We start from the raw sequence: 27,126 nt of genomic DNA on the forward strand, positions 1-27,126 counted from the left end.
GAGGGGAAACAGCGACTCTTTTCAAAGGAAATAAGTGGCAGATCACTGAGAATGGTTTCTACTGCAAACCATAAGCAGGGAAGTGTTTTTCCAAAGAATTCCAATCTTTATCTATAAATCTGATGGCATCTGTGTTTGTCAGTTTGTGGAGGATTCAGCCCCTTTGTTCTGAGCTGTTTTATACAAGCAGTTGGTTCATTAAGTCTTTGCCAAGAATGTTGTTTACTTTCCCCTTTTACTGTGATTCTGCAGGTTAGAATATTCTGAGAGTCAATAATGTCCAATAACTGAACATTGAATGATTTTGACTCTAACAGAGCAGTTGCCTTGTTTTCAGCTAATTATTCATGTTTTTTATTTCCTGGTTGAGTTGAATGTTACAGAAACAGGCTCTGAGCAATGTTTCCATTCACTTGTGTTGGAGTCACTGACAGCCACATGGTCAGTCAGTTTCAGGCTGATGGATCAGTTTCTCTGACCTTGTACATGATGACACTGTTGGAGTATTGATGTTGTTGTTAACCACATTAACTGGGCTGGAGTTGACTGATCTTACATTGCCACTTTCTGAACCTCAGGCTGTCTCTCTGGGCAGTAAGTCTCCAAAAACAGTAATGTGACAATGCGCAAGGATCATCTGTTTTGATTTAAATTGTGATTGTAGCACTGCTGCTTCACAGCATCAGGTACAAGGTTGGAGTCCAGCCTTGGTCAACGGCCTGTGTGGAGTCCCCACATTCTCCCCATGATAGTGTGGGTCCCCTCCAGGTGCTCTGGTTTCCTCCCACAGTCCAAAGATGTGCAGGTGGAGAAGTCATGCTAAATTGTCCACAGTATCCAGGATTGTGCAGACTAGGTGGATCAGCCATGGGTCATGCAGTGTTACAGTGATAGCGTGCTCTGGGTGTGATGTTCTTTGGATGGTCGGCGCGATTTGATGGGCCAGTGCTCTACTTCCACACTGTAGGGACTCTATTCTATGATTGAGGATAAAGGCTACACAGCCGGGTGTCCTTGGAGAAGGACCATGTGGTGTGTATCAATTCTCTCGATGCCTTTAGATAGAGGTGGGCACCGCAGGGGATACAGTGCTTTATCCCCACCGCTGCCCCCTCCCCACAACTCTACTTTGATTTAGTCCCTTCTCACTCTGTCACTTGTAATGGTTTGCTTGGCCCGTAATGGGCTTTCTTTGGAAATATTCAATTGGTTACACAAATGGTTTACTGTTGGTGATGATATGTCTAGATTAGAGTGGTGCTGGAAAAGCACAGCAGGTCAGGCAGGATCCGGGAGCCGGAAAATCAACGTTTTGGCAAAAGCCCTTTTCCAGCACCACTCTAATCTCGGCTCTGGTTTCCAGCATCTGCAGTCCTCACTTTTGCACTGCTGGTGATTATATGTTAACCAAAAGCAAAATGGCATAATGATGATTTTGATGGTGGGAAGGTTGCTGTGATAACATTTCTGTGTCAGGGAAATGGGGAAAAAGAACGCTTCGCAGCTCACAGAAGGAGACCTGAAAAGCAATTACATCAAACCAAAGGTTCAGACAGGGAGGGAATATTTCCCTGGAGCTTGAGTAACTGGAAAGTGATGGTGTCCGTGACAAAAGGGATTTTGTTTTACAGTGGTTGAAAGTTTTAAAAGTGTTATATTCAGACAGTTTAATTTATTTTCTTTAATTTTATTTGCTGTGCAAAAAACTTTTACAACATTTTAAAACCAAAATTTACAAACTTTGTGTTAAAGATAAATGTTAAATAAAATCCATCAAACCTTCCCTCACTGAAACCTGTTGTGGAAGTGCAATCTCCTGGAGAATCCCTGCCCACTCCTTCCTACCCGGGCTCCATGGCTATATACATACCTGGGAGATAGCAGCAGGAGGAGACCATTCAGCCTTTCAATCCTGCTCCACCATTCAATGGGAAACAGCTGACCATCCAGCTCAGTCTCCTGTTCCTGCTGTGTTCCAATCCCCTTTCATGACTTTACCTCGAAGAACTATATCTAAGTCCTCCTTTGGCTTCACTGCCTTTTGTTCCAGTGACGTTGCTGTGTTACTGTGTGGGTGTAGGCAGGGGTAATGTGATGGTGCTGCCTCCTGGAGGATGCACTCAGCGTCCCTCATCATCCTGCAGTAACATCAACTGGGTTTCAGCAACTAGAGATAGAAACCATTTCCAGGATATGGGCATCACTGGCTCAGCCAGCATTTATTCCCCATCTCTAGTTACCCTTGAGAAGATGGGAGTGAGCTGCTGTCTTGAACCATTCACAGTCCATTTGGTGCAGATAGACCAACAATGCTGTGTGGGAGTGTTGCAGGATTTTGGCCGAGTGATTCTCTATCTTTGGTTCTTCAAATGCTGGTTAACATAATCACAATCTGCACATGATTTTGAGATTTCAGTCTGCAAATCTTCACCATCTAGCACCCTGTATAAAGGAATATGTACAGATTAGAAATTCAGAGCAGACAATTCTAGCTTCTTTGGAATATCTTTTTCCCCTTTCTTCCCCCGAAGCTGTTACCCTCCAGCCCACTTACTCTCTCCCACCATTCTGACTCTGCTACCCCCTAATGTACACCCTCCCCATTCTCATGGAGTTACTGATAAACAGATCCATGCCACCACTTCCCGTCCCTGGTTAGACTCTGCACCCTTTCTGGGTTCACTTCCTTTCCCTTCAGTTGCTGCAAGTCAATAATGTAACAGCAGAATGAAACAAAAGGAAACAGAAAGGGAGGTGGCAGATCCTGGACAGAAGAGGAACCTTCAGTCTGGGAGAATGGGTCAGATCCTTCTTTGTTTCCCATTTGTTGATTCCCAGCATTACAATGAATTGGGGATGGAGAGTGGTCCTACATGGTGTGGTGACCCCCTAACAGATCAATACCAGAAGCAGATGCATCCCTTCCCCAGCCAATCACAGTGTGAAATACTTTCTGCAAAGTATACTTACCTAAAGCACATGCTCCAAAACCCGCCCACATTCTGTACATGTACAGTGCGGGGTTTCCCCACACACGTGTGGTCCCTGCCACAGGGATTGTGGGTGTTGTAGTCCCCAAGAAGCCACTGGAGCCCTGTCTCTGGAAAGTGTATGAAAAATGTGGACTGGAGGGTGTTGTGTATAGGATCCCCATTCAGACACACAGGACATATGGGCTGTCACTGGGTTTTACTGAGACACCTGCTTCCACAACCTGATTTTCTGATGTAAGGAATATAGATTCAGCCAACTGGGGCGTGGGAAGTGAATAGGAGGAGCAGATTTTAAGCAGAGGTGGCTCAATGGTTAGCACTGCTGACTCACAGTGTCAGGGACCTGGATTTGATTTTAGCCTTAGGTGACTGTGTGGAGTTTACACGTTCTCCCCGTGTCTGAGCGGGTTTCCTCTGGGTGCTCCCGTTTCATCCCACAGTCCAAAGATGTGCAGGTTAGGAGGATTGGATATGCTAAATTGCCCACAGTGTCCATGCCTGTGCAGGTTAAGCCATTAACCATGGGAAATACAGGGAATGGGTGAGTCTGAATGGGATGCTCATTATAGGGTTGGTGTGGACTCCATGGACGAATACCCTGTTTCTGCACTGTAGGGATTCTATTCTAATTTCATGAAGAAGAATGTACCTATCTCAATGTGCTGTGAATCTGTGGAATTCCCTCTTCAAAATGCAGTGGATGCCAGGACAATGAGCAGATTTAATGAAGAGATACAGATGTTGAATTTGCAATGAGATGAAGGGTGAGAGAGAGCAGGCAGGAAAACCCAGCTGAGACCGAGGTGAGCTCAATCATCACCGTATTAAATGGTGGGGCTGGTTCGAAGGGCTGCATTGCCTCTCCTGTACCCAGTGCTCATCTTCTTATGGTAATAACTGGAAAGCTGAATCCAAAACTCACCACCCTCCCCAAAGGAGTCATGATTTGGAGATGCTGGTGTTGGACTGGGGTGTACAAAGTTAAAAATCACACAACACCAGGCTGTAGTCCAACAGGTTTAATTGGAAGCACACTAGCTTTTGGAGCGACGCTCCTTCATCAGGTGATTGTGGAGGGCTCGATCATAACACAGAGTTTATAGCAAAAATTTGCAGTGTGATGTAACTGAAATTATACATTGAAAAATTAATTGTCTGTTAAGCCTTTCATCTGTGAGAATACAGTGATAGTTTGACTTCTTTCATGTGTAAATCACAAAACCCTTCTTTTTAAAGTTGCATTCTCAGGTTAGCTGCTAACAATGGTTTATAGTGAGACAATATGTTGAAGGTGTTAGTTCCCTTTGTTCTCTGCCTATGACCTGATGTTTAGATTGATCCTCTCTCCACAGTCACCACGCTAACATGGACTTGGCTGTACCTCAGTAATTTTCCCAGTCACACTGACATTTGAAATATTCACCCACGGACAGAATACACACCTTCCCTTCCACATGAAAAAGGCCAATGATATTCAGATCGGCACGGATCAAGTAACTATCAAAACTGAAAATGAAGTTCAATTTAAATTTCTCATCTGCAAATCTGCCCTTTCAGTTCTCTACAACAGAGAAAACAAGTCACCACCGTTAACACAGGATGGAAATTCATAAGACAATTATAGTATTAAATTGCAGTTTCTTTGTTCCCCCAAAGCTTTAAATCTCAGTCTCACAATTTCTCTCTTCTGTGAACTGAAATCCAAAATAATCTCCTCACTCCTTCCCTCCACACCTAGTTCTAACACTCTCCTCTCTTTGAATTCAGCTTCCTAGCTCCTGCCTACAGACTAAAAACCAAAAAAAGGGGTGGCACGATGGCACGGCAGCCCCACAGCACTAGGGTCACAGGTTCGATTCCAGCAATCCAAAGATGCGCAGGTCAGGTGAATCGGCCAGGCTAAATTGCCCATAATATTAGATGCATTAATCAGAGGGAAATGGGTCTGGGTGGGTAACCCGAGGGTCGGTGTAGACTGTTTGGGCCGAAGGGCCTGTTTCCACACTGTAGGAAATCTAATCTAATCAAATCAATGAGTCTGACTCGGAGCCTCCTGGGTGTTGGTGAATCCTCCCCACACCTCCCAGGGCTTCCTTCTGGGACAGAACGGACTGACTTTTTCCCCCCCAATCTGGAACCTCTTATTTATTCCCCTACTCCGATCCTCTGATGAGAACCATCCTGCACACACTGGCCAAATCATATCTGGTTGAATAAAAATGAACTAAAATGAATGTTCCTCTCCGTAACATCCCTGAATCTTCACCCGAGTTCTGATAACTTTCTGCAAAATACTCCCCCACTGATACGCCGACCACTTGTCCCGATACCAGGGGAGGGGCCATTCCCCTGGGACCTGTTCCCAGAGGGAGGAAGGGAGTGAGCTGCCAATGAAAGATCAATCCCACACACCCACAGCCGCTCTCCCTGGCACTGACCCACCTTGCACATACACCAACAATTGCCCAGCACTGCGCCCATGCACCGGTCTCCCCTCCTGCTGAGCATGCTCCAGATCACACAGGAGCCTGAGTGATTGACAGCAGCCACTGCCCAATAGGGTGGTGGGGGCGGGGCTGGAGGACTGGGACAATGGGATTGTAAACAATGAATGAATGTGGAGGACACTGGGGGATGGACAGGTCAGTGAGGGACATGAGCAGTGCAGCAGCAGGAGGGGATCCTGGACAAACTGAGCAATGGGAGAGTCTAACAGGAGAGAAACTACAGGAAGGTTTTGTTTAGAGGCTCAGGCAGGGACAGCTGGGAGACAGTATGGCCTGGTGGCTTGGGCAGGTTTTCCAATCAGCCACTTCAAAGATGCTGTCACTCAACTTTGAACCTGATCCTCCTGGTCCAGAGGTAAGGACACTACCACCATTTCTTGGTGGACTAGAGGAAAGAAGGGAAGATGTTCTCCGTCTCACTCACATGGAAACTCCATGAGCTCCTACCACTTACTGTCTCTGGTGGGGATGGAGGAGACAGAGCAGATGGGAGCAGGGTTAGGGATATAGGGACTGCCTTTGAAAAGGAACTCACTGTGTTGGTGATATTAATAAGACTCGATACACAGTCACTAACACAAAGCTGGTGTACGTGAACTTTATCCAGAATATGAACACCCATAACTGGGTGACGCAGACTCCAATGTACAGAGTTAAGTCCTGTATACTATTAACAGCTTTGTGTGTGAGAAATCACGTCTCATGAACTTAAGTCAGGGCAAAAGGGTGGAAATCATCTACATGGTCTTCAGTAAGGCGTTCAAGAAGGTTCCCCATGGGAGATTAGTTAGCAAGGTTAGATCTCACGGAATACAGAGAGAGAACGAGCCGTTTGGATACAAAACTGGCTCAGAGGTAGAAGACAGAGGGTGGTGCCAGAAGGTTACTTTTCAGATTGGAGACCTGTGACCAGTGGGGTGTCACAAAGGATCGGTGCTGGATCCACTAATTTTCATAATTTATATAAATGATTTGGAAGTGAATATAGAAAGTATTGTTAGTAAGATGACATCAAAATTGGAGGTGTAGTGGACAGTGAATAAGATTATCTCAGATTACAACGGGATCTTGGTCAGATGGTTGAGGATTGGCAAATGGAGTTTAATTCAGATAAATGTGAGGTGCTACATTTTGGAAAAGCAAATATTAGCAGGATGTATACACTTAATGGTAAGGTCCTCGGGAGCGCTGCTGAACAAAGAGACCTTGGAGTGCAGGTTCACAGCTCATTGAAAGCAGAATCGTAGGTAGATAGGATAGTGAAGAAGGTGTTTAATATGCTTTCCTTTATTGGTCAGAGCACTGAGTATAGGAGTTGGGAGGTCATGTTGCGGCTATACAGACATTGGTTAGGTCATGCTTGGAATATTGCGTGCAATTCGGGTCTCCTTCCTCTCAAAACAATATTGTGAAACATGAAAGGGGTCAGAAAAGTATTACAAGCATGTTGCCAGGGTTGGAGGATTTGAGCTATAGGGAGAGGATGAATACACCGTTTTCCCTGGAGCGTCAGAGGCTGATGGGTGACCTTATAGAGGTTTATAAAATCAGTAGGGGCATGGATAGGGTAAATACACAAGGTCTTTTCCCTGCGGTGGGGAGGAGGTACGATGGGGGTGGGAGACAGAGGGGGGAGACTGAGAGGGGAGGGTGACGGTTAGTTTGTAGATCTACAACACAATCCTGTTCCTGTTTTCTCCCCATCCCCTTCAATCCCTCTGAAGGGCTCAGAGTAAGTGCACAGACCCTGGAAAATAGAGCTTTAGGGTGACCAAGTGCTGAAGGTTGCATTTGGGACGTTGACCTTTATTAGTCTGTGCACTTTATCAATAAATGGACCTGGGTTCAATTCCACTGTCCTGGATTCATGTCAGTGGCCACAGACGCGCCTGTCTCTGACCCTGACTACTGGATCCCCTGTCACTATAGCTCTGCCATTCTCCTTCCTCCCGTTCTGTGCAGCGGAGCTCTCTGTGGGGTCATGAACCTGGCTGTTGCTGATTTCCCCTGAGAGGCAACCCCACCTGTTCCCTCCCTTATAGAATCCCAAGCGGTGCACAATATCTGTATGAGAAGCGAATGATCATGGGGAGTCCTGCACTCCCTTCCTGAGCCTTTTGCTTGATCTGATGGTCACCCATTCCCTTTCTGCCTGTGTAACCCTCACCTGCAGTGTGACTAACTCACTAAACGTGCCGTCCATAACATTCTCAGTATTGCTCCACAGTGAGTCCACTCTCAGCTCCAGGTCTGAAAAGCAGTTTCCCAGTAGCTGCAGATGGACACCCTTCCTGCACACACAGCCGTCAGGGACACTGGAAGTGTCCCTTATTTCCCACATTGTACAAGAGGAGCGCCCCACGGGTCTGAGGGCTCCTGTAACAATGTGTCTCTAGTTTCAGCTAGTTACTCCCATTAGGAGAATTTAAATGAGCAAAAACCTTCCTTCTCTTCCAACATTTCCATTATCATCAAAAGCCCCGATCTTTACTTAAGCTGACATTTTACACTTTAAAAACTGTTTTAAAAAAAACACTCAGCAGGTATCGCTTACAACTTGGCTGTTCCCTTTGGGAACATGTGAATTGCTGAATGGCCTGGACTAAAACTGAAGCTGTGGTTCACCTTCTCCCTGTCTCCCCTCGCTCTATTTACACCCAACTCCAAAACACTCTCATTGAACCAAGCAGCCCTCACGGTGCAGCCCTGTCATTTTCATTGTCTGCTCACACCTACACTGCCCTCAGCCTCCTGTACTGTTCCAATGCATCTCAATGGGAGCTGAAGAACTGCATCTCATCTTTCAATTCAGCCCTTTGTAACCCCAGAGTCAATACGGACCTCAGCAGTTTCTGAATGAACAGACAGTTGTCAAAACCTGGAACATTCCACCCGAAATGGTGCTGGAATTTGAGTCCATAAGGAATTTTAATCAGAAGCTTGCAGGGAATTGAAAATGAGGAGTTTACAGGTTAACATCAGAAAGTGGGTGATTGGGTCTAAATCTGACAGTTCCTATGTAGAGACGAGGTGTAATTTGGACAAATCTGTGTTCCCTCTCAGGGCCCAGAATTGAGCACAAACCCAAAGGGTGATCCCTTGGAACATCTTTCTGCTTTTTGCTTGAAAAAAAAGAGATACTTTCCCACAGACAGAACAGACACACCTTTCTCCTTCCCCAGTTAAATGTCAATGGTATTCCGATCCTGATGACCCTGCTGACGATAGAAAGTTGATTTTGAGATCCCTGTCTCAATTATTAAATAAAATCCTATAAAATGAATTCACAAAATAAAACTCACAGTCAGTGCAGGCTGAACAGTAAAGACAAATACTTCTCTTGGTATGTGTTTGATGTGTAAATGCTCCTCTTCAAATCACCCCGACCCCACCCAGGAAGAGGATATGCCCATGCGCCTCGCTGTACCTTGTCCCCAATAAAGATGGTGGCCATAACCCAGAACCCATCACCGCCTGAGGCCCACAGCCGTTTTCCCATTTGCTGTAAACGTGGGACCAAGAGTTTCTAATTCAGGCCTAACTACCTGTACAGAGTGTAATTAAACCCTTCCAGTCTAAACTGATCCAACTCCCCTTTCCCGTTTCCTCCTTCTGCACACACTAAGGGTCATTCTAGGTCCAGTGACCCTCACTCAGAACTGACTGCAGCTGGGAAAATTAGAATCCCTACAGTGTGGAAACAGGCCATTCGGCCAACAAGTCCACACTCACCCTCTGAAGAGTTTCTCAACCAAACCCATTCCCCGACCCTATTATTTTACATTTACCCTGACTAATGTACCTAACCTATACATCCCTGAACACTACGGGAAATTTAGCTTGGCCAATTCACCTTACTGCACATCTTTGGACTGCAGGAGATAGGGGGTAAAGAGTAAATAATAGGTGGGGACAGAGCCCAAAAGAAAAAATAACATTTGGAAAGAAAGGAGTAGATAACAATCTGCTGGGAGGGTGAATAGCTGTGAATGGAGGGGACAGGAACCTGTGTCTGGCAGCAGCTCAGTGGAGGTGCTGGAAATGGCAGTTGATGATCTACGTTCTGCTGCAAAACAGACCCTGAGCTTCCAGCTGCCTGCTACTTTAACACACGAACCTGTTCCCTGGCCAACATCTCTGTCTCATGCTTACTGCAGTGTTCCAGTGAAGCTTGATGCAAGCTGGCAGAACATTCCAAAACACACCATATTTCAAGGACTGCAATTTCCCCTCCTACGTGGTCAACAATACTCTCCAGTGTATCTCCACCACTTCCCGCACCTCTGCCATTGAACCACACCTCTCCAACTGCAACAAGGATAGAACCCCCCAGTCCTCACCTTCCACCCAGATACAACGCATCATCCTCCGCCATTTTCACCACCTACAATCAGATCCCACCGGAGATATATTTCCCTCTCCATTCCTTTCAGCATTCCACAGAGACCATTCCCTGTGAATCCTAGTCAGAGCCATGCTCCCCAACAACCCACCTTCCACTCACAGCACCTTCACTTGTCAATACAAGAGGTGCAAAACCTGTGCCCACACCTCCCCCTCACCTCCAACGGACCATTCCCCATCCAGCAGAGATTTTCCTGCACATCCAAACACCTCACCTATTATGGCCTTTGCTTTCGATGTTGTCTCCTGGGACACCAACTTGCGGAATGTTTCAGGGAGCATTTCTGGGACACATGCACCAACCAACCCCACCATCCTGTGGCTGACCACTTCAACTTCCCTACCCACTCCTCCAAGGACATGCAAGTCATGGGCCACCTCCACCACCAAATCCCAGCTACCCGACGCCTGGAGGAAGAAATTGGGACCCTTTAACCACAGAATCAAGGTTTCCTCATCTCCCCTCCCCTGCCTTATCCCAGATCCAACCCTCCAACTCGACACCACGCCCTTAAACTGTCCCACCTGTCCACTTTCCTTTCCAATTATCCACTCCACCCTATCTCCATTACCCTCTAACTACATCTACCCATTGCCTTCCTAGCCCACTTCCCACCAACACCACACATCCCTCTTATTTATCTCTCAGCCCTCTTACTTCCCACCCCACTCCCAATCCCGGCATTCCTGATGAATGGAATATGCCCAAAACGTCGATTATCCTTCTCCTGGGATGCTGCCTGACCTGCTGTGCTTTTCCAGCGCCACATGTTAACGCAAGTTGGAAGAACAACACCTTATCTTCTACTTGGGGACCCTGCACCCCTCTAGCCCCAGTATCAAAATCAATAATTTAGGTCCTGAACTCTCCAATGTCCTAGCGCCATAGCCTCTTAACCCACACACACCAGGCCTTGTTAGTACATAACCTACCATTACACATTAGCTATAGTTAGCCACTAACAGTCCCCATAAACGGCTATTCACCCTGCCCCAGCCAGATCGTTATCCACTCCTTTGTCCAACTGCTCCCATCTCTTTGGACTCTATCACCACCTATCATTTACTCCTTAACCCCGATCTTCTGCATATATACCAACATTTTTTTCAGTAGCATCAGTTCTGAGGAAGGGTCAGCAGATCCAAAATGTTAACTCCGATTTCTCTTCACAGATGCTGCCAGACCTGCTGAGCTTTTCCAGTATCTTTTGGCTGTTGAGTGAGATTTACAGCATCCGCAGTTCTTTTGGTTCTAATTTACCAGGAATTTCTAATTTAAGTCTAGCAGCCTAAAACTGTGCGTTTATAAACCCTCCCAGTCCACAATAACTCAATTTCTTCCCCAGACTTTGCAGTCTCTCCCACTCCCTTCACACTCATGAGGACCTCTCTCACAGTGACACTGCGCCTGCACAGCTCATGGCCATGTGTTGGCCTGCTGGACCCACCCCAATTCACTCCCATTGGCCGAAGGATCACGCCAATTCTCCTATTGGTCTGAAGCTGCTGTCAATCACCTGGGCCCCATTGTGACATGAGTGGGCTCCTCCCAAGAGCATCGGATGATGAGGGGTGACCTCATAGAGCTTTCTAAAATCATGAGGAGTATGGATGGGAAAAATAGACAAGGGCTTTTCCCTGGGGTGGGGGAGTCTAGAACGAGAGGGTGTAGGTTTAAGGTGAGAGGGGAAAGATTTAAAAGGGACCCAAGAGGCAACGTTTTTCACACTGAGATGGGTGCCTGTATGGAATCTTCTGTTTGGGGAAGTGGTGGAGGCTGGTACAGTTACACCATTCGGCATCTGGATGGGCATGTGAATAGGAAGGGTGTAGAGGGATATGTGCCAAATGTTGGGATATCTGGTCGGCATGGACCAGTTCAACCAAAGGGTCTAATTCCATGCTGTATGTCTCTTGGACTCTGCCCTGGGATGAGCTTCATCATTCACAGTGAATGGGGCAGTAACGCAGAGCACAGGGGTTTGGGGCTATTCAGCTGTACTGGCCCCTCTGGAGATGGTGCCAGTCTATCCCAACTCACCTCCCATTTGTCTGTAGCCCTCCAAATCCTTCCTTAAAAAAGTTAAATTCCAAATTTGTTTTCTCAATAACTACTGAATCTGCGTCCAAACTGTTCCAGATGCTCAGAACTTAGTGAGTACAATAATCTTCACATTTTTAATCTGTTTTATTTGCCATTTACCTGAAAGTAGTTACTCAAAATTGTGACGTTAATAATTTCTCCGTCTGTCTCTCTGTAAATTAAATATCCTGGAAACAAATCTGCTCCTGGTCGAAATCCCTGCCTAACCTTCTCAGCTCCAAGAAGAATTAGTTGATCTTCTGCTAACTCTCCATAAAAGAGAAACCCATCTTAATTTTAGTAGTGCCATAAAGATGTACAGCAGAGAAACAGACCCTTCGATCCAACTTGTCCATGCCGACCAGATATCCTAAATTAATATCATCCCATATGCCAGCTCTTGGCCTGTATCCTTCTAAACTTTTGCTAATCACATACAACATCTCAAAGGCATAACTGGGTAATTGTACCTGCCTCCACACTTCCTCTGGCAGCTCCTTCCACACACGTACTATGTTCAGCTGGAAACATTGCCCCTTAGATCCCTTTTAAATCTTTTCCCTCACACCTGAAGCCTGTGCCCCCAAGCTTTGGACTCACATATCCTGGGAATAAGACTCTGGGATTTCATCCTATCCATGCTCCTCACAAATGTATCCGATGCTCCAGGGAAAACAGCTCCAGCCTATTCACCCTCTATCTATATAGCTCAAACCCTCAACCCTAGCAACATCTTTGCAGATCTTTTCCGAACCCTTTCAAATTTCATAATATCATTCCGATAGCGGGGAGACCAGGACTGAAAGCAGAATTCCAGAAGTGGCTGAATCAATGTGCTGTGCAGCCGCAGAATGACATCCCAACTCCACTACTCAATGTACTGACCAGTAAAGGCAAGTACACCAAACACCTTGTTCACTACCCTGCCTATGATTCCACTTTCAAGGAACTATGAACCTGCACTGAAAGATCTCTTTGTTCAGCAACACCCCCCAGGACCTTCCCATTAAGTGTATAATTCCTGCCCTCATTTGCTTTTCCAAAATGGAGCACCTCACATTTATCTGAAATAAACTCGATCTGACAATCCTCAGCCCATTTGATTGAAGTACTCTGAGGTAACCTTCTTTACTGTCCAGTGCACCTCCAATTTTGATGTCTACTGTAAGCCTACTAACTATACCTCATATATTCACACACAAATCATTGATATAAATGATGAAAATCAGTGGACCCAGCACTGATCCTTACACCATATTGCTCATCACAGGCCTCCAGTCCGAAAAGCACTACTCTCCGTCCCCAACCTTCCCGCCAATTTGTATCCAAACAGCTGGTTCTCTCTGCATCCCATGGTGTCTAACTTGCTAACCAGTCTGTTATGTGGAACCTTTTTGAATGTCTTTCTGAAGTCCAAGTTAGTGATGTATGTACAAAGCCATGCTGACTATCCCTAATCACTTCTTGCCTTTCCAATTACATATAAACCTGTCCTTCAGAATTCCTTCCAACACCTTGTCTGCCACTACCCTCAGGCTCACCAGTGTATTGTTCCCTGGCCTTTCCTCATCACCTTTCTCAAATAATGGCTCCTGTCTTGCAGCACCTCACCTCCGGCTATCGGTGATACAAATCTCTCAACGAGGGGCCCGGCGATCACTTCCCACAAAGATTTGGGATACACCTGATCAGGTCCCACAGATTTACTCAGCTTTCTGTATAAGACATCCCGTACAACCTCCTCTGTAATATGGACAGTTGTCAAATCATCACTATTTATTTCTCCAAACTCTCTCGCTTCCATATCCTCTTTCAGTAAAAGCTGACATGAAATCCTTGGGTAGTATCTCTCCCACCTTCTGTGGTTCCACAGACAGCCTTGTTGATCTTTGAGGGTCCCTATTCTCTGCCTGGTTACTCTTTTGTCCTTAGTGTTTTGTAGAATCTCTTTGGGTTGTCCTTAAACCTCTTTCCCCCCAAAGCTATCTCATGTATCCTTTTTGCCCTCCTGTTTTCCCTCACGTGTACTCCTACTGCCCCTATACTCCGAGGGATTCACTCAAACCCAGCTGTCCGTAGCTGCCATATCCCTCCTTCATCTTTTTGACCAGACCCTCAATTTCTCTAGACACACAGCATTCTCTACACCTACCAGACTTGGCTTTAACAGGAACATACTGTCCATGTACTCTTGTTGTCTCATTTTCACAGGCCTATGGAGGCAATGGCAGATGAGGACATGGAAACAGTCACTCTCAGTAAAGAGGTAGTGTTGGAAAGATAACAGCCCAAAAGAACATGGGTCTCCTGGCCGTGATGGAATGCATCCCAGGGGACTAAAAGAGATGGTGAAGGGTTTATTGTCCTTCCTTGCTAGAGGGATGGTTATGCTGCAGTTGTACAGGGTGCTGGTGAGGCCACACCTGGAGTACTGTGTACAGGTTTGATCTCCTTACTTCAACAAGGATGTACTGACACTGGAGGGGGTGCAGAGGAGGATCACTAGTTTGAGTCGGGGGTTGAGAGGATTGGTGTATGTGGAGAGACTGAATAGACTGGGATTATACTTGTTGGAATTTAGAAGAATGGGAGGCTGTATTGGAAAAAATAAAATTAAGAAGGGAATAGATAAGATAGAAGCAGGGAGGTTATTTCCATTGGGGGGCGGGTCAGTCTAGAGAGCACAGCGTCAAAATAAGGGGGTATCTGATTTAGGACAGAGTTGAGGAGGAACTTCTTCAGCCAAAGGGTTATGAATCCGTGGAATTCCCTGCTGAGTGTAGCAGTTGATGTTATCAACTTGAATGTCTTTAAGGCAAAATGTAGATTTGCAAACAGGAATCGAATTAAGGGTTATGGTGAGAGAGCAGGAAAGTGGAGCCGAGGCCATGAAAAGATCAGCCCTGATCTTATTGAATGGCAGTGCAGGCTTGAGGGGCCAGATGGCCTACCCCTGCTCCTATTCCTTCTGTTCTTATGTTCCCACTTTCCAGCCGTCCCTTTACCTGGGGGTTGCAAAGAAATATTGAAAGTTCTTGCCTTGTACCATCAAAATTCACCTTTGTCCAATTTTGAACACCAACTTTTAGATCTGATCTATTATTTTCTGCAACTATTTTAAAACCAGTAGAATTGGCGTCAAAGAATCCCAAGTGTGGAAGCAGGCCATTCGGCCCATCACATCCACACTGACCCTCAGAGCCTCCTATCTTACCCCTGTAACGCTGCATTTCCCATGACCAATCCACCTAGCCTGCACATCCCTGAACATTTCCCATGGCCAATCCACCCACCTGCCCATCCCTGAACAATACGGCAATCCAGCCTGGATTCTCCACCCAACCTGCACACCTTTGGACTGTGGGAGGAAACCAGAACACCTGGATGAAACCCACACAGACAACCTCAATAAGGTGATCGTCCTGTTCTTATTTCCCAGTTCCACCCAAGTAATTTCAACGGGCGAACCCCCATGAATATCCTCCCTAAGCACAACAATAATGTTATCCCTACTCAAAAACACCATTCCACCTTCTCTCTTATCCCCCTTTCTACCCTTCCTCATATCTATTCCCTGGAACATTAAGCTACCTGGCCTGTCCAACCTAAGCCACGTTTCTGTCATACCCACTATATCCCAGTCCCATGTTCAAAACCATATCTTAAGCTCATCTGCTTTCCCTGTAAAACCTCTTGCATTGAAATAAATGCAGTGCAGTGCTATCAAAAGGACAGACTGATGGGCAGAGGGGGTGGGATGGCCCTGTTGATGAGGGATGACGTTCAGTCCCTTGGGAAAGGGGGATACACAGAATCAGGAGATGTAGAGTCAGATTGGAGGGTGGCTAATGTTATCCCACTTTTCAAAAAAAGTTGGGAGAGATAAAACAAGGAATTATAGACCGGTTAGTCTGATGTCAGTGGTGAGAATGACGCTGAGTCAATTACAAAAGATGAAATTATGGCTCATTTGGATAGCAGTAATAGGATTCGTCAGAGTCAGCATGGATTTACAAAGGGGAATATACTGACTTGGATTGAAAATTGGCTGGCTGACAGGAAGCAAAGAGGAGTGATAAACGCTTCCTTTCGGAATGGCAGGCAGTGACTAGTGGGGTACCACAAGGTTCGGTGCTGGGACCACAGCTGTTGATAATATACATTAATAATATAGATGAACATCTTAAACGTAATATTAGCAAATTTGCTGATGACACAAAGCTGGGTGGCAGGGTGAAATGTGAGGAGGATGTTATGAGAATACAGGTTAACTTGGACAGGCTAGGTGAGTGGGCGGATGCATAGCAGATGCAGTTTAATGTGGATAAATGTGTGGTTATCCACTTTGGAGGCAAGAACAGGAAGGCAGATTACTATCTAAAAGGAGTCAAGTTTGGTAAAGGGGAAGTACAACGAGATCTCGGTATTCTTGTACATCAGTCAATGAAAGCAAGCATGCAGGTACAGCAGGTAGTGAAGAAAGCTCACTGCATGCTGGCCCTCATAACAAGAGGAATTGAATATAGGAGCAAAGAGGTCCTTCTGCAGTTGTACAGGGCCCTGGTAAGACCGCACCTGGAGTATTGTGTGCAGTTTTGGTCTCCACATTTGAGGAAGAGCATTGTGGCTATTGAGGGAGTGTTGGGTAGGTTCACGAGGACAATTCCCGGAATTGGCGGAATGATCATATGTTGAAAGATTGGAGCGACTGAGTTTGTGTATACTTGAATTTAGAAGAATGAGAGGGGATCTGATTGAGACCTACAAGATTATTGAAGTGTTGAACACTCTGGAGGCAGGATGCATGTTCCCACGGATGGGTGAGTCCAGAACCAGAGGACACAGGTTAAAAATAAGGGAGAGGCCATTTAGAAGAGAGTTGAGGAGAAACGTCTTCACCCAGAGAGTAGTGGACACATGGAATGCACTGCCCCAGAAGGCAGTGGAGGCCAAGTCTCTGGATAATTTCAAGAAAGAGATGGACAGAACTGTTAAAGATAATGGAATCAAGTTTTATGGAGATAAGACAGGAACAGGATACTGATTGTGGACGATCAGCCATGATCATAATGAATGGTGGTGCTGGCTCAAAGGGCAGAATGGCCTATTCCTGCACCGATTGTCTATTGTACCTTGTCAGTCCGACCTCATTCTGTGCCTTGCCCGTGCCTGTCTAACTTCTCAACTGTACCAGCCTCAGGGTTACCTCCTTTCTCACTATCTCTTTAGGATTACCCCCACGCCCTCACTGGTTTAATGCCTCCCGAGTAGCACTAGCAAATCTCCCTGCTTGGATATTAGACACCTTCCAATTCAGGTGTAATCCATCCTTGTTATGCACGTCACCTCTCCCCCAGCAGAGATTCCAATGATCCAAAAATGGGAATCCTTCTCCCCTGTATCAGATCCTTGGCCACGCATTCATCTGCTCTACCCTGCTATTCCTACTCTCGCTAGCATGTGGCACCGGGAGTAATCCAGATATTACGACCCACAAGATCCTGCTTATTATCCTCCAGGCTAATTTGCTATATTCTCTCATCAGTACTTCATCCTTTTCTCTTATGTCACTGGTACCAATGCACAGCGACCTCCCACTGATCATTCTCCCCTTTCAGAATATTCTGCACCCTCGGAGCCATCCTTCACCCAGACAGTAGGGAGGCACCACCCCACTCTGAGGTCTCACTATCAGCTACAGAAACTGCAGTCTGTGCTGCAGACTAGAGAGCCCCCTATCACCATCGATCGCGTGGAACCTGTTATACCTCACATTATACTAGATTCATTACACTAGTAACTTGGCTGTCAGTGCGATATTCCCCTGAAAATGTGACCCCCGACGCTTTCCAAAACAGTATACTTGTTGGAGATGGAAATAACCACAGGAGACTCCTGCACTACTTGCCTTCCGCTCCTCCATTTCCTAGAGGAAACCCATCTACCTGACTGGATCGGCAGTTTTCCTACCTTTCTGAAACTGCCACCTATCACACCCCCCGGCTCCTGTAAATTCTTCATTACCTTTAACCATTGCTCCATCTGATCCAGGAAATCCTACAGGATTTGCATCCTCACTTCCTGCAGACAATCAGATCATTGAAACTTTCCTTAATCTCCTACATCCAACAGGAAGAGCACATCACTGTACGAATGGCCATCTCTGCACCTTAACAGTCCACAGACCCAGAAAAAGGCACACAATCTTACAGCTTTACAAAACACGGCTCTAGAATAAATTAGTACCAATATTTTATATTAAAAAACTTTATCAAATTATCATAAGATGTGTATTTAAAGAAATAAACTGTCGCCCTACTGAATGTTGTAGCTTTACTAAAATAAAACAGATTAAGATTTATCTTTGAAGGGACCGAAACCCACTGAGCTGTGAGTCACAGATGAACAGCACTAAACAGAACCTTCGGTCAAATTTGTCCATGCCGACCAGATATCCGAACCTAATCTTATCCCTCTTGCCAGCACCTGGGCCATATCCCTCTAAATCTTTCCTATTCATGTCAAGTATCCAAATGCCTTTAAAATACTGTAATTGTCAGCCTCCACTACTTCTTCTGGCAGCTTATTCCATTCAGGCACCACTCTCTGCATGAAAAAGTTGCTCCTTAGTTCCCTTTTATATCTTTCCCCTCTCACCCTCAACTTATGCTCTCTATTTCTGGACTCTCCTACTCAGGGAAAAGACCTTGTCTGGTTACCCTATCCATGCTACTAATGATTTTATAAACCTCTATGGAGGTCACCCCTCAGTCTCTGATGCTCCAGGGAAAGAAAGCCCCAGCCTTTTTGCTCTCTTTCTGCAGCTCAAACCCTGACAGTATCCTTGTAAATCTTTGCTGAACCTCTTCAAGTTTCACAACATCCTTCCGATTCACGGAGAACAGAATTGCACACAATATTCCAAAAGAGGCCTAACCAATGTCCTGTAATCACCTTCCAACTTCTATACTGAATGCTCTGATCAATAAAAGAATGTATTCTAAACATTTTCTTCAGTATCCTATCTACCTGCAACTCTACTTTCAAGGAAATATGAACCTGCACTGCAAGATATCTTTGTTCATCAACACTATCTAGGAATTTGCCACTAAGTGTATCAGTCCTGTTAAGATTTGCTTTTTTAAAATGCAGCACGTCACATTTATCTGAATTAAACTCCATCTGCCACTTCTCACCCATCTGAACAACATCCTGTTGTAGTCTGAGGTAACCTTCTTCGCTGTCCACTATACCTCTAATTTTGGTGTCATCTGCAAACTTACTAACTATACCTCCTATGCTCATATCTAAATCATATATATAAACGACAAAAAGTAGTGGACCCAACACTGATCTTTACGGCACTCTACTGGTCACATGCCTCCAATCTGAAAAACAACCCTCCACCACCACCCTGCCTTCTACATTTGAGCCAGTTCTGTATCCAAACGGTTAGTTCTCCCTGTATGCCATGAGATCTAACTTTGCTAAGCAGTCTTCCATGGGGAAGCTTGTCCAGTACCTTACTGAATTCCATAGATCACGTCCACCTCTCTGCCCTCATCAATCCTCTTTGATACATCTTCAATTAACTCAATCAAGTTTGAGAGACATGCACAAAGTCATGCTGACTATCACTAATCAATCCTTGCTTTTCAGTATACACATGCATCTTGTTCCTCAGGATTCCCCCCAACAACTTGCCCAGGCTCACCGGTCGTTAGTTCCCTGGCTTGTCCTTACCACCTTTCTTAAATAGTGGCACCATGTTAACCAACCTCTAGTCTTTCGGCATTTCGTCTGTGATAATCGATGATACAAAATATCTCAGCAAGAGGCCCAGCAGTCACATTCCCAACTTCCCACAGAGCTCTAGGGTACACCTGATCAGGTGCTGGGGATTAACCAAGCTTTACAGGTTACAAGACACCCAGCACGTCCTCCGCTGTAAGATGGACATATTCAACTTCTATTTTCCCACATTCTATATTGCCCATGTCCTTCTCCACAGTAAACACTGATGCAAAATATTTTGTTAGTATCTCTCCCATCTCCTGCGGCTCCACACGTAGGCTACCTTGCTGATCTTTGAAGAGCCCTATTCTCTCTCGAGTTACCCTTTTGTTCTTAATATATTTATAAACACCCTTGGGATTATTCATAACTCTATTTGCCAAAGCTATCTCATGTCCCCTTTTTGCCCTCCTGAGTTCCCTCTTAAGTATACTCCCACTGTCTTTAATGCTCAGGATTTTTTTGGTATTTTTGGATTGGAATAAATGCAAAATATTACATCTTGATAAAACAAACGAGAGCAGACTTACACTAATTAAAAACAGGGCATCGAGGAGCGATATGGAACAAAGAGGCCGAGGGGTTCGGGTCTTTCAAGTCTGTGTCACATGTAGACAGGGTGGTTAAGAAGATGCTTAGCACACTTGTCACCATTGCTCAGACCTTGGAGTACAAGAGTTGGGATGTTATTTTGGATGTTGGGAGGCCTTTTCTGGAATTCTGTGTCCAGTTCTGGCCATGCTGATATCGGGAGGACATTATGTATTTGGAGCGGATTCAAAAGCGATTTACCAGGATGTTGAGGGGAATGGATAGTCTGAATTATAAGCAGAGGCTGGATAGGCTGCAACGTCTTTCACTGGCGCGCAGGAGGCTGAGGAGTGACCTTATTAGACTCAAATCATGGATGGGTGGTATCAGTAATGTGAACAGCAGGTGTCCTTTCCAGGAAGGAACCCGATTCAAGACTGGGTACACAGCTTTTAAGGTGACAGCAGAACAGCTTTAAAAAGAGATTCGGGGATTTTTAAAAATTATTTGTTCAGACAATGGTTTGTGTGTGGAATGAACTATCAGAGGAAGTGGTAGTTGTGAATCAAATTACAATTTGAGGGTGGCACAGTGGCTCAGTGATTAGCCCTGCTGCCAGGGCCCCAGGTTCGTTTCCAGCTTTGGACAACTGTCTCTGTGGGACTTGCCCATTCTCCCAGTGTCTGCATGGGTTTCTTCCAGGGGCTCCAGTTTCCTCCCTAATGAGAGAGCAGCCCTATGGTCTGGGAGGACAATGCTGACTTTCCCTTTTACACAGTGATGCCACTGTGTCTCTGGGATGGGGAGAGGGAATGCTGAAGGGGTGGATGGGACACCACTACGGCACAGTGCTTTGTCCTGGAGGATGTTCACTTTCTTTAATATTGTTGGGGCTGCACTGATGTAGGCAAGTGGAGAACGTTCCAACACAATCCTGATGTGTGTCTTATAGAGAGCCGTGGGCGGCATGCTGGCACAGTGGTTAGCACTGCTGCCTCACAGCGCCAGAGACCTGGGTTCAATTCCCGACTCAGGTGACTGACTGTGTGGAGTTTGCACGTTCACCCCGTGTCTGCGTGGGTTTCCTCCGGGAGTTCTGGTTTCCTCCCACAGTCCAAAGATGTGCGGGTCAGGTGAATTGGCCATGCCAAATTGCCCCTAGTGTTAGGTAAGGGGTAAATGTAGGGGTATGGGTGGGTTGCGCTTTGGCGGGTCGGTGTGGACTTGTTGGGCCGAAGGGCCTGTTTCCACACTAAGTAATCTAATCAAACAGACACTGGGGAATCAGGGGTTTGGGGAAACTGAGGTTGTTCTCCTTGTAGCAAAGGCAATTGAGGGGAGCTGTGACAGAGGGATTTACAGAAATTATACATTATAATAATAAACCTTACACCCATCAGCTCATTATACAAGGATTACAGGACACACATAAAAGGTTTGGGAAGATTCAAAGAGAACTTTTATGCAGCAAATGGGATTCAGATGGAATACAATACTCACACACAATGCGAATATCCAGGTCCTGATGAATTGACTAATTCAATCAGAGTTTGGTGTTACAATGACTGAGATTACCATCTGAATGTCCACCTGTAGTATCCTGTAATACAAGTTTATAAACTCCATCACTGTCAGTTCAGGTTAGAAACTCACACCATCTCCTCCTCCTGGCCCAGGATGACTGGACACATTACCCCTTGTGGAGGTCAGCAGTCAGTTCAGGGGGAAACCTCTGTGGGTTTCTGTGAGTTTCCACCTTGGGATTTCATGCGACTGAACAGGGCAGATTTTTGACACATGGGACAGAATATTCCAGGAGTCAGTGAGATGCGGAGAGCAGGATTTGCTTCTTTTTTTTCCCTTCCGTGCTGCCGCTGTGCCTCATCAATAAGACATGGGGGGGGGGGTGAAAGGTTCATGCAGCTCGATGGGCAAGTTGTCTCCATTCTGACCAATGGGCAGCAAGTTCCTCCCATAGAGTATCTCTAAAAACAGAGCATCTCTGCATGCTTCACACTGCCCACTGTTCCCAGTAAATGTTTAGAAGAATGGGTGGGGGGGGGGGGGGGGAAATTCCTAGAAAAGGCATAACTGTAAAGTGCTAAGAGGATTGTGAAGAGAGAGAGATACACAGGAGAAGGGGGCAACAAGTTGTCAGATGGAGTATAATTTGGGAAGATGTCAAGTCGGTCAGTTTGGAGGGGACAATAAGAGAACAGAGTGCTATTTACATGGTGGAATCTGTAGAAAGCTGCACCAGAAAGGGATCTGGGGTAATTGTGCAGGAAACACTGAAAGCCAGCAGATTCTGGGCCAGTCACGAAATCAAGGGTTCTGTTTCGGATTCACCAAGTTTAAGGTAACACAGACACGGGTAAGGGGTTTCAGTAGCAATGGAGCTGGGGTGAGGTGGAGACAAGCAACGTTTCAGAGATTGGAATTCCTGGTGTTTGTGATTGTGTAGATGTCTGATTAGAAGGTCACCTTGAAGTCAGATATGACAGCAATATTGTGAAGAGTCTAGTTCTACCTCAGACTGCACCCAGTGAGAGGGAGGGGCTCAGCAGTAAGGGAAAGGAATTTGTATTAGCAACTGAAGGTAATGGATTTAACCGTAACAATGTTTCATCGGAGGAAATTGCAGTTAATCAAGTAGTGGGAATGTGATAAGCAGTTTGATAACTGAGTAACAATGGAGCAATGGAGAGGGATGATGGGGAGGGAGAGCTGGGCATCGTCAGTGTACATGTCAAACCTCACACTGTGCTTTTAGACAATGTCACCTCCTGGCAGTATGTAGGTGATAAACAGTAGGGACCAAGGATAGATCCTGGAGGGACACCAAATACAAGGAATTCATAAAGGAAAGGGAGAGTGGGGATGGAGCAGGATTTACAAATGATGGTGAGGTTAAATGTTAGTTTTTTTTTGCAGAATGGATGAGAAGGACATAACCAGAAAAGACAGACAGACAGAACAAGGAACAATATCTGTGAATTGGCGAGGGGGAGTGACGGGGAGGAAACAGAGTTGGAATGTCTGTGGTTTAGCGAGACTAGGAAAAGATCAAGATGAGCTCTGATAAGACTTGACAAGAGGAGAAAGATGTAAGTTTGGGACAAAAACCAGGAACACCATGTGAGGCAGTTTGTCTCAGTGGGCTAGTGGGATGGAGGGAAGCAGCAGAGGCAGCTGGTCGGATTGTCTCAGTCTTAGTGACAGAGAAACTCAGTGTGCTCGTTGCTCTTGTTGTTGGAGAGAAGGATGGAGGAGACAGGATGGTGGGCAGTGTTTACAAAGAAACAAAACCAGGGTTAGTGATGTTTAAAATGAGTGAACAAACCTAATGTATTTAACTTTTATCCAGAATATTAAAATGTACAACTGAAGTCCCTGTTCGAATCCCAGCTCGGCAGACGATGGAATCTGAATTCATGAAATAATAACGAATTAGGAATCTCCTGATTTCCAAGGAACTATTGTCAATGGCAGAAAATATCCTGCCAACCTGACAGTCGCCCAACAAGCTACTCACTGCATTAATCACTGCAAAGTCTCAACAAAGGAATGAAACTGGATGGACCACTTGGCATCTAACAAGGCACCAGAAAATACAACCACAGAATCAGCCCTCTCGGCTCTGCAACATCCTGCTCACTAACATCCGGGTTTTTTGTGCCAAAACGTGGCGAGCTGTCTCACAGACTAGTCAAGGAACAGCCTGACATAGTCATCCTCACAGAGTCATCCCTTACAGATAATGGCTAGACACCACCATCACCATCCCTAGATATCGAGAGTGTGATGATGGAAAAGCATAACAAGGTGAGGCAGCATCTGAGGCGAAGGAGAATCGATGTTTCGAGCCTAAGCCTTTCATCAGCCTGACCTGCTGTGCTTTTCCAGCACCATACTCTCCACTCTGATCTCCAGCATCTGCAGTCTTCACTTTCTCCTGAAATCTCTGGATATGTCCTGTCCCACCAGCAGGACAGACCAGGCAGAGGCGATGGCACAGTGATGTACACACCTTTTGCCCTGGGAGTACTCAGCATTAACTTTGGACACCAGGAAGTCTCATGGCTCCTGCTGATTACCACGTACTGTGCTCCCACGGCTGACGGATCAGTGCTACTCCATGTTGAATAACACTTGGAGGAAGCACTGAGGCAATAAAATGGTGACAAGCCTACTCTGGGTACAGGATTTCAATGTCCTCTACCAAGAGTAGCTCAGCTGCAGGATTACTGACTGACTGGTCGGGTCCTCAAGGACATAGCTGCTCAACTGGGTTTGCAGCAGGCGGTCACGGAACCAGCAAGGTGGAAAAACATACTAGATCTTATCAGTATGAATCTATCAGCTGCAAATGTATCTGTCCATGACAAGAGCGACCATCCCACAGTCTTTTTGGAGACAAAGCCTCACCTTAAAGTTGAGAAAAACCTCCCTTGTGCTGAGTGGTACTATCACCATGCTAAATGGGACAGATGTAGGATCTCAAACTGGATATCTCTGAGGCACTGTGGGATAACAACAGCAACAGAACTGTACTCCAGCACAATCTGTAATCTCATGGGTTTGTACATCCCGCACTCACCCATCACAATGGACAGGAAAGGATGGCATGCCATGAGCAGCACCAGGCATACCTAAAAATGCAGTGCCAACCTGTTGAAGCTACCAAACGGGACCATCTGCATTTTAAACAGCATCAGCATCAAGCAACAGAGCTAAACGATCCCACAACCAATGGATCAGATCAGAATTCTGCCACACCCACTTGTGAATGGTAATGGACAATTAATCAACTTGTTGCAGGAAGCACAACAGATATCCCCACCCTAACTAACGGAGGGATCTCACACATCCATGCAGCATTTGCAGCAATTCTCAGCCAGTTGCAAAGTGGGATGATCCATCTCAGCCTTCAACAGTGGTTTCCAAAATCACACACGTGAGTTTTAAGTCAGTTTGACTTAGTTCGAATAATACCAAGAAATGGTTAAGTAGTGTAAAGGCTATGGGTCCTGCTAACATTCTGGCAATTATACTGATAACTTGTGCTCCAGAACTTGCCACCCACAAAGCCACGTACCCATCCAGCACTGGCATTGACTGACAATGTGGAACATTGCCCAGGGATGTTCAACACAAAAACACAGGTCAACTCCGACCCAGGCAATTTCCCTCGATCAGCAGGAAAGTGATGTAAGTATTCATCAACAGGGCTATCAAGCAGCAGCTGCTCAGCAACAGCCAACTGAGTGACACTCATTTTAGGCTCCACCAGGGCCACTCAGCTCCCGATTGTGTTACCACCTGATTCACAACCTGACAACCAGCTGAATCCCAGAGGTGAGGTAAGAGTGACAGCCCAGTCCCACTCCAACACCACTATTTCTAGCTGATTCCACCCTCATCTCAGCTCATATACTGAAACTCTCATCCATCGTGTGTTATCTCCAGACTTAAATTATCCAAACACACTCCTGGCCAGCCTCCCAAATTCAACCTCCCTGTAATCTCAAGAAAAATTGAAAGCTCTATCGCCCACGTGCTCACTTCTCCCCAAATATGTTCATCCGTCAAAAGGCTCCTATAAGCAACAACAATTTAAAATTCTCATTCTTGACTTGATTCCTGGCTGTTCTCATCCCTAGCTCCATGCACCACACATCCTTTGAGACCTCGTCAATCCATTTACTTCGAGACTCCCAATAATTTGTTAATTCATTACTTCAACTGTGTAGCTGATTCTACAGTTGCTAAAGCAACATGGTCTGGAATTTGCAGACAAAACATCACAGGTCTGCGTTCCACCTTTAAGACATCCCTCAAAACCTGCTTTTTGGCAATGCTTTTGGTCACCTGACCTAATATCTCCATCTCTGGCTTTATATCTAAAATTCTCAATGATATTTTATATGAAATTATAAGCATGATAATAAAATTACAAACTGTTCTTGATTTGGACATTATCTTCAAATCATCACTGTTGCTGTAATGAATAATCTGTAATGTCTCTTACCCAACCACATTGTGGGAGCACCTTCACCACACAAACTGCAGCTGTACAAGAAAGTCAAGCATCACCCTCTCCACAGGCAACAGGGCTTTGGCATTAATCACTGGGATCTGTGGAAGAGAAACACAGTTCAAGGGGGTGCAAAATGCATGACAGGGAATGAAAGTGGTGCAGAATTTGATAGTCAGAAACTGAAGGAAAATACACTTGCTATTGGAAAAAAGAATTCTTGACTCAAAAATATTCAAGACAAAAGTAATCTGATAATAGAGCAGCACATGGTCAGGGGCTGGGCCACGTGAAAAATTCATTTACAAAGGGTCTATAAAAGTAATAATACAGTATTAAACAGACCAAACATACCCCCATGGTTGGAGACTGAGGAAGCTAGACATTGACAAAGTGGTCCTGAGGGAGCCCAGAGGTGAATCAGAGCAGGATTGGCTGCTGTCATCACAATGACTCTGTACCAGAGAGAGGCTGCACATGCGCCTGGCTGCACCTTGCCCCCTACAAAGATGGCGGCCCCGCACGTGTCCAGTGAATCGTTGTCCCGAATAAAGATGGCGGCGCTCACTCAGGCCTGCAGCCGCTGAGGCAATTCCCCATTTACTGCAAACACGGGACTGGGACGTTCACATTTGTGTTTTCCGACATGCACAATTTGTAAAACCTCTCCGCTCATGGCAACACAGCTTCTCTCCCATTTCCCTGTTTATTTCTTTCCTTACCGTATCCTTTCTCTCTATAACTTCCCGAGCATTTATTACAGCGACTCTGCGTCGG

General features: G+C 45.7%; 1 long non-coding RNA gene across 1 annotated transcript; it reads right to left on the reverse strand.

Moving 5' to 3' along the window:
- Positions 1-1,675: 1,675 nt before the first annotated feature.
- Positions 1,676-27,126, reverse strand: LOC132813940 (uncharacterized). Its single transcript, XR_009644227.1, has 4 exons — positions 27,072-27,126; positions 26,344-26,450; positions 21,813-21,912; positions 1,676-2,442 (listed from the first exon to the last, which is right to left on the reverse strand). It is a non-coding gene; the product is annotated as an uncharacterized LOC132813940 (long non-coding RNA).

Source organism: Hemiscyllium ocellatum, unplaced genomic scaffold, assembly GCF_020745735.1.
Source record: "Hemiscyllium ocellatum isolate sHemOce1 unplaced genomic scaffold, sHemOce1.pat.X.cur. scaffold_560_pat_ctg1, whole genome shotgun sequence".
Classification (NCBI taxonomy): domain Eukaryota; kingdom Metazoa; phylum Chordata; class Chondrichthyes; order Orectolobiformes; family Hemiscylliidae; genus Hemiscyllium; species Hemiscyllium ocellatum.